The 12,896-nt window shown below is 44.1% G+C and overlaps 1 protein-coding gene and 1 long non-coding RNA gene across 2 annotated transcripts in view; one reads left to right on the top strand and one right to left on the bottom strand.

Annotated features, from left to right (window-relative positions):
• Nucleotides 1-89: 89 nt before the first annotated feature.
• The window catches only part of LOC133259598 (short palate, lung and nasal epithelium carcinoma-associated protein 2A-like), a 35,903-nt gene continuing 23,096 nt past the window's right edge, over nucleotides 90-12,896 (bottom strand). Inside the window, exon 8 of the mRNA XM_061437277.1 lies at nucleotides 90-273. The gene's annotated coding sequence lies outside the window, so the exon portion shown is untranslated. The remainder of the gene's footprint in view (nucleotides 274-12,896) is intronic.
• LOC133259602 (uncharacterized) overlaps nucleotides 2,542-12,896 on the top strand; it is a 55,207-nt gene continuing 44,852 nt past the window's right edge. Inside the window, exon 1 of the long non-coding RNA XR_009740462.1 lies at nucleotides 2,542-2,585. This is a non-coding gene — a long non-coding RNA (uncharacterized LOC133259602). The remainder of the gene's footprint in view (nucleotides 2,586-12,896) is intronic.

Raw genomic sequence — 12,896 nt, 5'->3', positions numbered from 1 at the left:
GCTGGATTCAGGTCTCTGCTGCCTTGGTTGCCCATACCTCATCTTCCCTGAAATCCCAATGGAAGGAATGCAATGGACCACACAGGAGGTGCAGAAATGGCTTTTTATTGCTGGGGGTGGAGGGTGACGAGCATAGGGTGTCCAGACTGTGAGGAGGAGTATCCGAGAGTGTCCTTTGACTGGGCTCAGTTGTCACTCCTGGGGGATGGTGGCAGCACCGACCGTCCCAGAGGGAGACGGTACAGAGATTCAGTCCCATCCCCGGGAACCAATCTGGAAGGAGACCCCACTGTGATGCATGGACACCCTGGGGCTCTTACCAGCTCCTGCGTTCACCAGACATGGCTGCAGGAGTACTTTCCCCAAACCCTGTGAGCTCTGAGGCTCGGGGAAGGACTGGCACCGGTGGTTTGGGGGTCTCCTTCTGGCACCTGGCACTGACGCCCCCTCATCCCCTCACCCTCCCACTCCCTCACCTCAGCAACAATGGCCGATGTGAAAAGACTGATCAGGGCCCAGAGGGAAAAGGGTACAGGTCTCAGAATATGATCAGGATCATGGATCAGACTGAGATGTAGGTTGAGTCTCTATTTGTGGCCAGTGTCAGGGCTCAGTCAACTACTGGAGTCAAAGCTCAGTCTGACTGTTTTGGGCTCAGTCAGGCAGAAGAATCAGGTGCAGTCTGGGTGTGTGATTAAGGGTGAGGACTCGGTCTGTGACCAAGATCTGGGCTCAGTCTGCCACTAGAGAAAGAAGAGAAGCCAAGCTTGTTTCTGCTTCTCTTCTAGCCCCTGTGTGTGTGTGGGTTCTCACCCTCTCTCAGCCCGGGGCCCTGAGCACAGCCCTCATCATCAGGCGGACATCGCAGTGGTTTTCCTCATCTGTGCTCTTCACTTTCTCTGTTGGGTTTCCTGAAGTTCATCTGAAAGAATTCAGTAGCAGTTCTCAACTCCAGCTCTGGAAAGTTGAATAGAAATCTGACACCAATGACTGACACCCTCCAGCCAGTCAACTGATTGCCATGGATCTCTTGCATGTCACTCCATCTCTCTGTGCTTCTGTTCAGTTCAGTTCAGTTCAGTCACTCAGTCATGTCCAACTCTTTGAGACCCCATGAACTGCAGTACGCCAGGCCTCCCTGTCCATCACCAACTCCTGGAGTTCACTCAAACTCACGTCCATTGAGTTGGTGATGCCATCCAGCCATCTCATCCTCTGTTGTCCCCTTCTCCTCCTGTCCCCAATCCCTCCAAGCATCAGAGTCTTTTCCAATGAGTCAACTCTTCACATGAGGTGGCCAAAGTATTGGAGTTTCAGCTTTAACATCATTCCTTCCAAAGAAATCCCAGGACTGATCTCCTTTAGAATGGACTGGTTGGATCTCCTTGCAGTCCAAGGGACTCTCAAGAGTCTTCTCCAACACCACAGTTCAAAAGCATCAATTCTTCAGTGCTCAGCTTTCTTTATAGTCCAACTCTCACATCCATACATGACCACTGGAAAAACCATAGCCTTGACTAGACGGACCTTTGTTGGCAAAGTAATGCCTCTGCTTTTGAATATGCTATCTAGGTTGGTCATAACTTTCCTTCCAAGGAGTAAGCATATTTTGATTTCATGGCTGCAATCACCATCTGCAGTGATTTTGGAGCCCCCCAAAATAAAGTCTGACACTGTTTCCACTGTTTACCCATCTATTCCCCATGAAGTGCTTCCTTTAGTTCTTCTGAAAAAATGGGTATGATGCTACTACTCACCCCCACAGGATCATTGCAAGGATCAAATGAAATGGTGTACATGAAGCACAGAGTGATTGCCCAAGGACCAGGGCCTTTGGCTATTTTCTAGAGGAACTGTCTTCAGGTCTCTAACACTGTCATTCACCCAGCTTCTGTTACCCAGAGCCCCAGCACCCAGCCATGCCAGAAACCCAGGTCAAGGAAAGCCCCCAAGGGCTGGAGGTAAAGCCACAGTTCCCCATAAGGAGGGAAAGGGAAGGGACATGTTTCTTAACAATACCTACTGGATATTAGGCTTTTTCTGCTTTTTCTTTAAAACCACTCATCATATCGGCAGCATTTACAATCTCCTTTCATCTAGGAGGGACCCAAGACTCAGAGAGGTGGAGCCAGTTGATGACTCCACAGTTGCCAAGTAGCCAATCCAGGATTTGAACCCAGATCTGGCCCGTCCTCTTTCTCACATCATTCTGGGCAGCAGGTTCTGCAGACTTGACAAACGAGGGCAGTAGAAGCTCTCAGAGGACCACAGAGGCCATCAGTCTGCAGGGACCACCCCTAGCCACACTGTCCAGACTTGCTCAGGATGAAGGGTCTGCAGCTTCTACAGGGTCCCCTGACCAGACCTGCCAGTGCTAGAGGCGTAGCATGGCATGCGCCCCGCTGTGAGGCTGCAGAGGGAGCCCCCTCCCTGCTTCCCCAGGCTGTGACTTACCGATGTGGTTCTTAACATACTCTGCATCCAGGCTTTCAAGGAGGCTGTGGATTAGTGGGCACAGCTGAGAGTCACAAGGAGGGAAAGAGAGACACACAGAGAGAAATGGAGAGAGGGAAGGAAGGAAAGAGGTTGGGAGGTGAGGAAGGAGAGGAGAGATGGGAAAGGAAGAGGACTGGTTATTACCTGCTATGAGCACCCTGCCCGCCACCCACCGAGATGCTCAGTACTGGAGGTCTCAGAACTTCTGACCCTTAGGATTCTAGAACAGTGGAAACCTAGAAGGTCCAAATCTGAGAACCAGAGGACACTAGAATCCTCAAACCTCAGAGTATTAGAATCCAAGAACCTTGAAGAATCTAGATTTTAATATTCCAGAACCCTATGCCCTTAGAAACCTTGACCTCTGGACTCTGAAACTTTATAGAGTTAAATGGGGCCCTGGGAACCATAGAGAAATAGTTTTGTGTTTTTCACAATTTTGTGTGCCTACAATTCCCTGAGATATTGTTAAAATGTAAATTACTGAGCAGCAGGTCTGGGGTAGGACCTGAGTCTGCTTTTCTAATGAGTGTCCAAGAAAGGTCAGTGATGCTGGTCTGAGGAACACACTTTGAGCGTGACTCAAGTTCAATAAATCACAGAACAACATGGAGGACTTTTTTTTTTTTTTTTAATAAATCTAGATTCTCAGCCCCCTTCCAGAGTGACTAATATAGAATCTTTGGAATTTTGGGCACATGGTATATATGGTCTTTTTATATGATACAAATGAATCTGAACTATGTTATGTATATGTTTTGTATTTAAATGTGTTAAATTTGTGTTGAATCAAGAAAAGTATTAGCTAAAAGGCCTGCTGGCAGTTCATGTGTATGGCAAATGATTCAAGAGTGGGATCCAGTGATTTCGGCTCAGGTCGGGCCCCTGCTCATCTCCCAAGGCCAGGCTAAGTGAAGGGGGGTAGGTAGCAACTCACAGCCCAAATGGAAATTGGCCCTCCAGAAAGGTAGGTGCCCAGAAAGTGTAGCCTACCCAAGGAAAATCACCCCTCCCCACCACCCGGCCTGGATCTGCACCCCAGGAGTGGGGGACTCACCTCGTAGTCTGTTACCAGGGACAACACCTCATTCACGAGGTTGACTGCAAAGTTCACAACCTCACTGAGCACTCCAATATGCCTAGGAAAGGGAGGGAATTGATAAAGCTTTGTGAAGTTGCCTGAGCAGCCAAGCGCGAGCAGTGGGAGGAGGCCAGAAGGTGAAGCACCTTGAAGTCAGGTGACTTGAGCCTCTACCCAGGGCGCTCATCACTGAGAACCCCATGGTTGACCAGCAGCCCACACCAATAGCTCATGACAATCCTGAGACCTCATCCATCTATCCATCCATCCAACCATCCTTCCCCCATCCATGCACCTAGTCATCCATTCATTCATCAACACATATTTAGAGAACACCAACTATGTGTCCAGAACCAAGCACAAAGCAACTGTGATAAATTTGTGATAAACAAAGCACAAGCAACTCCTAACGTAGTACCTAGGATATTGGCTAATTATTGGCTTGAAGGTTCATTTGGAGTTTTCTGTAACAGCTTATAAAAAAACCCCAAAGACTTTTTGGCCAACCCAATATTAACACATTTTCCTAAGCCTGGCCCCTTCCCACCTTCTGCTCTCAGCCTAGCTGTCCCCTCCTCAGGGCAGCCCTCATGACTGCTTGCCTAAGGGGGGCTTTGTGTCATAGCACCCTGTCAGGTGTGCTGCTCTGCCCAGGGGTGACTGCAACTGAACAGTTTCCTGTGGGCTTTTTACTGCTGGACTGAGTGCCTGTCTGTCTGCCCTTCCCTCCAGAGACTAAGCTCCACAAGAACAAGCTCCTTGCCCTCAGTCACTAGTAAGTTCTCCAGAGTTCAGAATGGTAGCTGTGGCAAGGAGCAGATGCTCAAGACACTTTTGGCTGAAGGAATACATGAAGTAAACTTACGATTGAATATATAATGATACCTTGTGACAAGTATTCAGAAGAAGAAGAGTAGAATCTTACGAGAGAGAGGAGGAGGTACCTTGTTTTAGATCCCAAATGATGAGACAAACATGGAAATGGGATGCAGGAAAAGTGTCCCAGTTGCCTGAGGAGCCCGTGCACAGGTCATGAGTAGAAGGAGCTTGCCTGAGGCTCAGAGCAAAAGCTAGCACATCTAGGGCAGAGTGGGCAAGGTGTAGACCCAGACTAGGTAGAGCCTACATGGCCCTGGGAGGGCCTGAGTTTTCACCCATAGGAGAGAGAAAGCCCCAAGAGTGTTTGGAGAAGCAGAGCGGAATTAGACACTGAGACCAAGAAGGCAGGATGGTTTCCCTGGGACTATAGGCTAGGCAGGGTCCAGCAGGGCTCAGGCATTTGGATTTACATCTCAGTCTTTCCAAGTAATGATAGGCTGCTGCTGCTGTTAAGTCGCTTCAGTTGTGTCCGACTCTGTGCGACCCCATAGATGGCAGCCCACCAGGCTCCCCCATCCCTGGGATTCTTCAGGCAAGAACACTGGAGTGGGTTGCTATTTCCTTCTCCAATGCATGAAAGTGAAAAGTGGAAGTGAAGTCACTCAGTCATGTCCGACTCTTCACGACCCCATGGACTTCAGCCTACCAGGCTCCTCCATCCATGGGATTTTCCAGGCAAGAGTACTGGAGTGGTGTGCCATCGCCTTCTCCGATGATAGGCTGCAAAGCCTATCTTTGGTTTGAGGGGTGTCTTAGGCAACCTGTGGTCAGATCCCTTGTTGAGGCAGGATTCACTGATGTCCGCTCATGGTTCTACCTTGTTCTTTGCCAAGGCCAACCTTCCCCAGCCTTCAGCTTCCAGATCACTTCTCCTCTCCCAGCCATGACCAGGATCAGCCTTTCTCCTTCCACCCTCTTGCCTGGGCTAAACATGCTTTTTCAAGCACACAGTTTAAGACATAGATTTGGTGGGTTACCAGAAATAAGTGATTGAAATGGAGAGGATTAAGTTTTCAAGATCTCATTTCAAGAATTTCTCAGTGGTAGAGGATGATTTGGGGACAATCTGAAATTAGAGCCCATGGTAGGCATTTACTACTCTCTTGCCATCTCTTAACTAGAGGCAAGAAGGTAAACACAGTGAATTATTATTATTATTATTGAGGGACATTATGTAATATGAGAAGGGTCAGTTCTTCAAGTGAACATAACAGTGCTAAATGTGCAGGCATCTAACAATGTAACTTCAAAAAAGCATGAAACAAAACACATAAAGTTGAAGGTGAAATACAGCAATTCACAGTCATGGTTGGAGAGGTCAACGCTCCTGTCTCAGTCAGTATGGATATTATCATTACCTGAGAGCTTAGTATGTTGCAGCCTATATGCTAAACACTCATTTTCTCATTTGGCTAACATAGTAGGCTATGAGTTAGGTATTATTACCATCCTCAGTTTACAGATGTGTAAGCTGAAGCAGCTAGAGGCTTACAAAACCATAAGGGAGTGGCAAAGCTAGCTTGACTCCAGAGTCTTCCTCTTCTTTACATTACTATGCTTCCTCCCAGGTAAGGAATAGGGCTGAAATTTTGGGTCCCAGCCCCTCTGAGGTCCCACAGCTCTACTGAGATGTGTGGACCTGACCTGCTCAGCACGGTGAGTGAGATACTGTGTTGATCATTCCTTCATTCTTCCATGACCACCTGGGAGACACCAGTCTCTTCATCAGTTTCAACATGGACACAAAACTCGAGGACCAAATCGGCAATCTCACCCAACACAGGCCTGCAGGGAAATAGATTCACAGTGAATGGAGATGGAGAAGTCCCTTCACATTGCCCACTTTAGTCTCTCTTCTATGTGGACATTATATGGGATCTCTCTGAACAAGGACAGGGAAGCTTGGTGTACTGAAGTCTGTCAAACAGGACTTAGTGACTGAACAACACATGGACAATGTCCGTATTTTCTGTATTCTTTGTGGAATCTATATTCTTGAGTTAGGAGTTTCTTCTCCTGGCCACAAGGGTTTGGCTCGTGAAATTTCTATAGTAATCATTTATATACCAATGATTAAAACAAAAATAAGATCTAACATTTCTTGAGAAAAATGCTGCATTAGATATTTCCAAAACAATTGTTTTACCTGAATTAATCCATTTAATCTTGATAGCAATACCATGAGAACAAAGCACTATTATTATCTCTGTTTTCAGAATGAGGAAACATGTGGTATAGAGAAGTTAAGTCACTATCTCAAGATCTCATAACTAATGAATGATGAAGTCATAGTGCACTTTAATTTATAAAGACTCTTCTACACATCCTCATTTTCCTATCTCTTTGTACCTTCAAAGTAATTAAAATACTTAGAAATTGTATTTCCACATAATTTTCACATGCTCTTCATTACACGCTGTACACTGATTTTTTAAAATATAAATTTATCTATTTTAATTGGAGGCTAATTACTTTACAATATTGTATTGGTTTTGCCATACATCAACATGTATCCGCCACGGGTGTACACGTGTTCCCCATCCTGAACCCCCTTCCCACCTCCCTCCCCATACCATCCCTCTGGGTCACTGATTTTTAAAGAGAATCTTGAGAGACAAAATGATGCTGGAGGAAACTTGGCCAAAGAGTTATAAATGTTCATGTCTCCTCAATTTTCAAATTTTATAATTAGATAAGTGTTTTGACTTTGGAAATATATTTCAAGGAGGATTTTTCAAAAGAGATTTGTTTATGGGCAAAGTTTCTAAGAACATTTTAAGGGTGAGGATTCTAGAGTTACAAAGTCCTGCTTATTTTACAGATGGGGAGACTAAGGCAGAGGCAAAGAAAAGTGCCTGATTCCAGATTGGAGATTCATTGACCATATCGCACTGCATTACCCAAACCGCAGATTCTAAGCCATACTCACAGTTTCACGTTGATGTCAGCAGTGATGGGGATCCTCACTTCAGTGTTGTTTCCACAAGTCGCTTCTAATGTGATATCCAGGATGTGCAGGTTACTTATTTTCACCCTGTGCAAAAACCGCAATGCACCCTTGTCATTTCTCTTGACTGCCGTTGCTGGGCTCCTCTCTGTGTCAGTGTTGTGCTGAGCATTTGAGCCTCATGGACCTTGTCTGCTTTGGTTTTCATGAGAGCCGTGCTCAGGGGTTGGATTCTCTCCATTGGATGGCATGGCAGACTGAGGATCAGACAGCTGTGATTTTCCTCAAGACTCCAAGGGTGAATATGTGCCAGAGGTGAATTTTCTTTTAAATTGATATATAATTGCTTTACAATGTTGTGCGAGGTTCAGGTGTGGGGCTTCCATGGTGGTTCAGAGGGTAAAGAATCTGCTTGCAATGCAGGAGACCCGGGTTTGATCCCTGATTGGGAAGATCCTCTGGAGAAGGAAATGACAACCCACTCCAGCATTCCTGCCTAGAGAAACATGGGCAGGGGAGCCTGGTGGGCTACAGTCCATGGGGTTGCAAAGAGTCAGACAAGACTGAGTGACTAACACGCTCACTTTTCTTTAAGTTCAGGTGTACAGCAAAGTGATTAAGATGTAGATATATATAGATATAGAGGTATTTTTATTTCAGATTCTTTCCCCTTATAGATTATTACAAAATACCTCAGTATAGTTCCCTGTGCTATATAGTAGGTCCTTGTTAGTTGTCTATTGTATATACAGCAGTATGTGTATATTTATGCCAAACTCGTAATTTATCCTCCACCCTGTTTTCTCTTTTGTTAGCCATGAGTTTTTTGTTTTTGTTTTTTTTTACTAGAAGTAGTTTATTTTTAATTGGAGGAAAATTACAATATCACATTGGTTTCTAGATTTTTTAAAAAACACATCAATTAATTTCAATCCATTACCTAATGAGGTTACTCTCAATTTCTTCAGCATACCATTTTCTCGATGAACTATAAGCCCTGAAACAGAAACTTTTACAGTAAATCTTTGTCCTGCTCAATTTTTTTAAATTTTATTTTATTTTTAAACTTTACATAATTGTATTAGTTTTGCCAAATATCAAAATGAATCCACCACAGGTACACATGTGTTCCCCATCCTGAACCCTTCTCCCTCCTCCCTCCCCATACCATCCCTCTGGGTCGTCCCATTGCACTAGCCCCAAGCATCCAGTATTGTGCATTGAACCTGGACTGGCATCTCGTTTCATACATGATATTTTACATGTTTCAATGCCATTCTCCCAAATCTTCCCACCCACTCCCTCTCCCATAGAGTCCACAAGACTGTTTTATACATCAGTGTCTCTTTTGCTGTCTCGTACACAGGGTTATTGTTACCATCTTTCTAAATTCCATATATATGCGTTATTATACTGTATTGGTGTTTTTCCTTCTGGCTTACTTCACTCTGTATAATAGGCTCCAGTTTCATCCACCTCATTAGAACTGATTCAAATGTTTTCTTTTTAATGGCTAATACTCCATTTTGTATATGTACCATAGCTTTCTTATCCATTCATCTGCTGATGGACATCTAGGTTGCTTCCATGTCCTGGCTATTATAAACAGTGCTGCGATGAACATTGGGGTACACGTGTCTCTTTCCCTTCTGGTTTCCTCAGTGTGTATGCCCAGCAGTGGGATTGCTGGATCATAAGGCAGTTCTATTTCCAGTTTTTTAAGGAATCTCCACACTGTTCTCCATAGTGGCTGTACTAGTTTGCATTCCCACCAACAGTGTAAGAGGGTTCCCTTTTCTCCACACCCTCTCCAGCATTTATTATTTGTAGACTTTTGGATCGCAGCCATTCTGACTGGTGTGAAATGGTACCTCATAGTGGTTTTGATTTGCATTTCTCTGATAATGAGTGATGTTGAGCATCTTTTCATGTGTTTGTTAGCCCTCTGTATGTCTTCTTTGGAGAAATGTCTATTTAGTTCTTTGGCCCTTTTTTGATTGGGTCATTTATTTTTCTGGAGTTGAGCTGTAGGAGTTGCTTGTATATTTTTGAGATTAGTTGTTTGTCAGTTGCTTCATTTGCTATTATTTTCTCCCATTCTGAAGGCTGTCTTTTCACCCTGCTAATAGTTTCCTTTGATGTGCAGAAGCTTTTAAGGTTAATTAGGTCCCATTTGTTTATTTTTGCTTTTATTTCCAATATTCTTGGAGGTGGGTCATAGAGGATCCTGCTGTGATGTATGTCAGAGAGTGTTTTGCCTATGTTCTCCTCCAGGAGTTTTATAGTTTCTGGTCTTACATTTAGATCTTTAATCCATTTTGAGTTTATTTTTGTGTATGGTGTTAAAAAGTGTCCCAGTTTCATTCTTTTACAAGTGGTTGACCAGATTTCCCAGCACCACTTGTTAAAGAGATTGTCTTTAATCCATTGTACATTCTTGCCTCCTTTGTCAAAGATAAGGTGTCCATATGTGCGTGGATTTATCTCTGGGCTTTCTATTTTGTTCCATTGATCTATATTTCTGTCTTTGTGCCAGTACCATACTGTCTTGATAACTGTGGCTTTGTAGTAGAGCCTGAAGTCAGGTAGGTTGATTCCTCCAGTTCCATTCTTCTTTCTCAAGATCACTTTGGCTATTTGAGGTTTTTTGTATTTCCATACAAATTGTGAAATTATTTGTTCTAGCTCTGTGAAGAATACTGTTGGTAGCTTGATAGGGATTGCATTGAATCTATAAATTGCTTTGGGTAGTATACTCATTTTCACTATATTGATTCTTCCAGTCCATGAACACGGTATATTTCTCCATCTATTAGTGTCCTCTTTGATTTCTTTCACCAGTGTTTTATAGTTTTCTATATATAGGTCTTTAGTTTCTTTAGGTAGATATATTCCTAGGTATTTTATTCTTTCCGTTGCAATGGTGAATGGAATTGTTTCCTTAATTTCTCTTTCTGTTTTCTCATTATTAGTGTATAGGAATGCAAGGGATTTCTGTGTGTTGATTTTATATCCTGCAACTTTACTATAGTCATTGATTGTGTCTGTTTTGTACAAGTTCTTTTCTATCATATTGTATTTCCAAATATTAGTGGTATCTATGATATTTGTGTTTGTCTGACCTACATCGTTTTGTATGATATCTCTGCTGCTGCTGCTAAGTCGCTTCAGTCGTGTCTGACTCTGTGCGACCCCATAGACAGCAGCCCACCAGGCTCCCCGTCCCTGGGATTCTCCAGGCAAGAACTCTGGAGTGGGTTTCCATTTCCTCCTCCAATGCATGAAAGTGAAAAGTGAAAGTGAAAAGTGAAAGTGAAGTCGCTCAGTCGTGTCTGACTCTTCGCGACCCCACGGACTGCAGCCCACCAGGCCCCTTCATCCATGGGATTTTCCAGAAAAGATGATATCTCTACATCTATCCATTTGTTGCTGCAAATGTTATTTTATTTTTTTTATGCAGAGACAGAATTAGAACCTGGAATGTCTTGACTCCAAACTTCATGTGGGGCTGCCTATGTGGTGTGAATTCTACTTTCTTCTCTCCTGAGACTGTTCAGACTTTTATACTCAGCTATATTCAGAGAAGAAAAGTCTTATTCCTTGGGAATGGGACTTTAGGTACCAGAAAACATGTAGAGGTGGGGGTGAAGAGAATCTTCATCCTGACCCTAAATCACAAAAGGAGAACTCCCAAACTCATGAGATCCAAACGGGGCCTGCAGCCCTGACTCTAATTTTCCCATGCTCTAGTAGAGTTGGCCTCAGACTACTTCTGCTCTGCAAGAACAGGGGATCTTCCCAACCCAGGGATCAAACCCAGGTCTCCTGTGTTGCAGGTGGGTTCTTTACCAGCTGAGCCACCAGAGAAACCAAGAATGCTGGAGTAGGTAACCTATCCCTTCTCCAGTGGATCTTCCTCACCCAGGAATTGAACTGGGGTCTCCTGCATTGCAGGCAGATTCTTAACCAGCTGAGCTACCAGGGAAGCCTTCTGAGAGAAACACGAGGTGTATTCAACTTTCTGTCTTTCATGTTAAACTTGTATCCCCAAAGAGATCTATTCCCTTTCCTGGGAACAAAGATCTCCAAATAAAACATCAACTCACCTGGTAAGTCTGTACACTACTTGAAAAATTCCAGAAATGAGTTGTTCCAATAAGTTCTTAGTTTCCTCAGCCTTCTCCTGGCCCTCCTCAGAAGTATTGGATTCCTGGGGGAGCATGAAATCAGTCTTCAATTGCTGAAAGATAGCTGCAAAACAGTCTCCATTTAGTGTGGTACACAGCTTAAGAAGCAGCTCCTAGGCACCAGGTACTAAATGAAACAATTTGCCTATGTTATTTCATTTAATCTTTGTAACAAATCCACAAAGTTGGTATTACCAGGCAATGGCAACCCACTCTAGTACTCTTGCCTGGCAAATCCCATGGACGGGGGAGCCTGGTAGGCTGCAGTCCATGGAGTCGCTAGAAGTCGGACATGACTGAGTGACTTCACTTTCGCTTTTCACTTTCATGCATTGGAGAAGGAAATGGCATCCCACTCCAGTGTTCTTGCCTGGAGGATCCCAGGAACGGGGGAGCCTGGTGGGCTGCCGTCTATGGGGTCACACAGAGTCGGACATGACTGAAGTGACCTAGCAGCAGTTTCAGATGGGGAAATAAAATATCAAAAGTTTAAGAAATGAATCAAACTCACACAGCTAGGAGACCTTGTTCTTTCTACACTGCCTTCACACTAATATATACTTGTTATACATCAACAGAGCAATCAACCCACTGAACAGGCAATAAGTTTTGATTGCACATCAGGATCTAGCAGTGAAGCACTAATGAGCTGCTCATGCAAACAAAATAAACTTAGAAGAGAATAAGAATTGGAAAATCTAGAATCAAATAAAAAATACAGATGTAAATCATGAAAGTGGCAAAGATGAGTCCCTGAATGACAGCTTTGCATGAGGCCTAGAAAGAGATGATGCATACAGGAGAACAAGGGCAGAGTCCTAATGGGCAGAGAAAGAGGGATTTGATAGAGCAAGTGACATGGCAGATGTAGAATGGCACATTTCAAAAGTATTAAGAAAATCGCTGTAGAAAATAATTCACATAAGAAACAACAAGGCAACTAGCTGAAAGAATAAGAAAGAGCTGCATGAAAATGTAGGTAATCAAAGCACTGCAATGTGGCTTTGCAATGGGCAGTACCTAGTCATAGTGATGCGGGGATGAAAGCTACCTGGTCCTGTAACCTACTAAGTAAGTTTGATGCAGACACTTTGGCTTCTGAGCTCAGTTTTATCGGTAGAAATTGGAAAGTGGGTCCCTCTTGTATCTTTCAGGTTGCCAGGATTCTCTGGTGGCTCAGATGGTAAAGAATCTGCCTCCAGTGGAGATGACCTGGGTTCAGTCCCTGGGTTGGAAAGATCCCTTGGAGAAGGCAATGGCAGTCCAGTCCAGTATTCTTGCCTGGAGAAGGCCATGGACAGTAGAG

Source organism: Bos javanicus, chromosome 13 (assembly GCF_032452875.1).
Source record: "Bos javanicus breed banteng chromosome 13, ARS-OSU_banteng_1.0, whole genome shotgun sequence".
Lineage (NCBI taxonomy): Eukaryota > Metazoa > Chordata > Mammalia > Artiodactyla > Bovidae > Bos > Bos javanicus.
This window is presented reverse-complemented; position numbering and strand designations above follow the sequence as displayed.